Raw genomic sequence first — 3,999 nt, 5'->3', positions numbered from 1 at the left:
ATATATATATATATATATATATATATATACATGCACGCGCACACATACACATGCTAATGCGTGTACACGCATTCACACAACACACAAACAGATGCACATATACCGACATACATGTACACACATAGTGCCAAGCGCGCGCGCACGCACACACACACACACACACACACACACACGCGCAAGCAGGCACAGAAATACACACACGCGCATACATACATTTGACAGATACATAAATATACACACATATGTACAAGTAAAAACACACAAACACACAGGGAATAATCTAGAACGTGCATACACACACACCCGCAGATGGACTGGTACGTACACACACACACACACATACATACACTTATACACACACGAAATCATTTAAATCATACAGACATACACACACACACAAGCACAGAAAAATTTGCGACACATATACACGCACACTTACGCATCTACACAGTGATACAAGCACACGAAATCTAGAGTGCACACATTATATATATATATATATACACGCTGACAAGTACATACGTACACACCAATACAACTTCAAAATATAGACACATACATGCATGCACTATGACAAACATACATACAGACACACACACACACACATACAATGATACACACGCAAAATCATCTGTGCATATGTAGGTATAATCTTAAGATATACATATACACTCAGGCATAGCATAATGATAAACACACATATATACATAATCACCAACAAAATATATACACATTCATACATTTTGTAACGCACACAAACATAAATATGTAAACACATACAGAATAATCTGCGAAACACATTCGAACACACATTCGTATACACACAAGCACATACGCGTACGCACACAGACATCACGTACATATATATATATATATATATATATATATATATATATATACAGAAAAAGTAGCTTAAACACACACACAGCTCAAGGAGCTCCGTCTGACCTTTATAATAGCTCTGTATTTATGGTGTAGCTGTGGTTTCTATGTAAACCAATATGCGTATCTATCAGTTGCGTATGTGTGCACGTTCACATATGCGTGTGCATATGCATGTTTACATGCGTAGCTGTGTGTGTGTGTATGTGTGTGTGTAGTCATGTTTGTAATGTGTCTATGTAGATTGTTTACAAGTCTATGAACATTTATTTCAATATATATATATATATATATATATATATATATATATACACACCTTTGTATGCATGAATGAATACACACACACAGACACACAAGTTATGCACACACATATATTTACATGTTTCTTCTTAGCGTACATAAATGCAAACGTGTATACATATATGTACACACACACACACAATCACAGTTCTTTGAAATTTAAATTTCATACATTGTCGCGCAGAGTTTCTCAGTTCCGATCCCCGGACGATTGTGAGAGAAAAGAAAGGGAACAGAAGTAATATGTTTCTTTAAATATCTTTTTCGTGTTCCATTGTTCATAAGCGTCCGATGATATCAAACGAGAAATTATATATATATGTATGTTATAAATATATGTTATATATATTCTTAATAACAATTCTAACTTAACTGCACATGACTTAAAGTTTCGTAGGCGAGCAGGGCATGTATATCTCATCAAATACTAGGACCATGGACATTCCTTACATATCCTTGAAACCTTTTAAGCCATGTAGTGTTGAGTCAAACTGTCATTATATATATATATATATGTGTGTGTGTGTGTGTGTGTGTGTGTGTGTGTGTGTGTGTGTGTGCGTGTGTGTGTGTGTGTGTGCGTGTGTGTGTGTGTGTATATATATATATAGCCGAAATTGCAAAGATAATCTGGAACTTGACTGAGGAAAGAAAACTTCGAATGACTTGTATTTTCTTGTCTCTCTTTTGTATCATCTGTTTGGATGTTTTGTTGTCCCTTTTTTTGTATCATCTATCTGTCTGGATATTTTGCGTTCTTGTCCCATTATTGTATTCCTTTATATATATATTCCTTTATATACATATTTGTGTATGTATTTAAATATTGATGTATACATGGAAACATACAGACAGACAGACAGACAGATAGATAGATCCAGAGCCCTCGTCAATCACTGTTAGCCATGCAATTATGTATGTTTAGACCTAGGCAAGAGTAACAGTTGGTGCTACAACCAGTCTTTAGTCTCTTTCTCTTATCGTCACCAATGTTTACTGAAGGAAAGGCTGCTCAGTTGGGCCAATGCCTTTGGCACTAGCGTCGTTGCTGGCATTCCATGAAGACTACAAAGACCCAGAATAAACACTACAAGCTCTCTTATCCGATCATCTAACAACTCAGCGAACTCGTCACCCTTGTACTGGTACTCCTTTATCGACACCTTGTGGCCACGGCGTTGCACTCAATATTGCAAGATCCTGGCTTCGATTCCCGGATCAGGAGATGTGTTGAGCAAAACTGCATTTCAGTTGCTCCAGCACAGTCTGCGACTTGGTGGCGTCCTGTTTGAGCGAAGAGGGAGCGGAATGTTGTGATCTCGGTTACTTATTTGCCATAGAAACCGAGTAACCAGCTGGATGAGTCCTAGTACTCGAAACAGCATTGTCCAGGGGTTGATGACTATGACAAAAATATAAAACAGTAAGTTGACCTCGGTCGGATTCGAACTCAGAGTAGTCGCAGTCGGTAAATAAATACCGTATGCTTCATATAGAACACAGAGTAAAGAAAGCAAGAATTACTTTGATCTTCGCTTTCTGGGTTCTCGTCCCGCCGAGATGGACGTTGTTTTCCCATCTTTCCGAGTCGATAAATATATACTAGTTCATGGAAATATTATTAGAATGCAACTCAAGATGTATTGGGATATCTGGTCTGACACTAAGCTTTTTGAGTTCAAATTCTATTTAGGTGCCTATAAAAAAAAATACCATCTTCGACCCGCTGCGTGACGTGTAATGTAAAGAAAGTCCTTACAAGAATACCAGGATCAAATTTAGTGTAAACCGCTTGTTACAATCATAGTTGTCATCATACGGTTACTGATATCATGGTCGATCAGGATATTATTATATCCTCTGCTTATTATGATCACTTCGGCACAGACGTGATCATAATAAACGACTTTCACTATCCTTGACACCAGGGTCAGTCAAGAGAAGGCATTCACCAATTGGAACGAAACATACCCTTGAGATTACACACACACACACACATATATATATATATATTTATATACATACATGTGTGTGTGTGTGTGTGTGTGTGTGTGTTTGTACTAATATTGTACCACTCTATCATCTGTAGTTACATTCGTAAGTTTGTTTATTCATTGTATTAATATGGACAATAGTACGTATTAATACATCTGTTAACATATTCACATAAACTAAACTGCATATACAAATACACACCCATATATGCATGTATATATATATGTAAGCATTATTTCTATTAAAAGGTAACAAAGACTTCAAAGTTTTGCCAAGTAAGAGCTTTTAAACAACTTTGAAAAGCTTTGCTTGGAAAAACCTTGAAGTTACAGTTACCTTAAAAAAACAACAAAAGATAATCCTGTATTTACTTAACGCACATTGTTTTGTTTTCTACATATAAATCTATTTATCTATCTATCTATCTATCTATCTATCTATCTAACTAACTGTCTCTCTGTCTGTCCGTGTCTATATTCATATAAATAAATGCCTACATAGGCATTTACGGATAAAAATATACAACAGTTTTTACACCTAGTTATATAGCTCCTCTCTCTCCCTCTCTCAATATATATATAGATTATATATAGATTTATTTGTACGTTGTTACGCCTAGTGCATCACAAATTCTTTACATATAGCTTTCAAAGCTTCAGTTTGTTTTGCAAGTACAATTTTTCGTGGCAAGAATGTAGGGGTATTTAGTGGTTGTGTTTTTGTTCACCAAACAACTAAATTAACAGACACACGAGTTTTTGAAATGTGGCAATGCCGAAACAGAAATAGTTGTTCTTTGATATATATATATATATATATATA

General features: G+C 35.7%; 1 protein-coding gene across 1 annotated transcript in view; it reads right to left on the bottom strand.

Annotated features, from left to right (window-relative positions):
- LOC106882577 (tolloid-like protein 1) overlaps positions 1-3,999 on the bottom strand; it is an 88,563-nt gene that overhangs the window by 82,937 nt on the left and 1,627 nt on the right. The window lies entirely within an intron of this gene.

Source organism: Octopus bimaculoides, chromosome 5 (genome assembly GCF_001194135.2).
Source record: "Octopus bimaculoides isolate UCB-OBI-ISO-001 chromosome 5, ASM119413v2, whole genome shotgun sequence".
Taxonomy (NCBI): domain Eukaryota; kingdom Metazoa; phylum Mollusca; class Cephalopoda; order Octopoda; family Octopodidae; genus Octopus; species Octopus bimaculoides.
The sequence above is the reverse complement of the archived record's forward strand: the minus strand, read 5'-3'. Positions and strand labels throughout refer to the sequence as shown.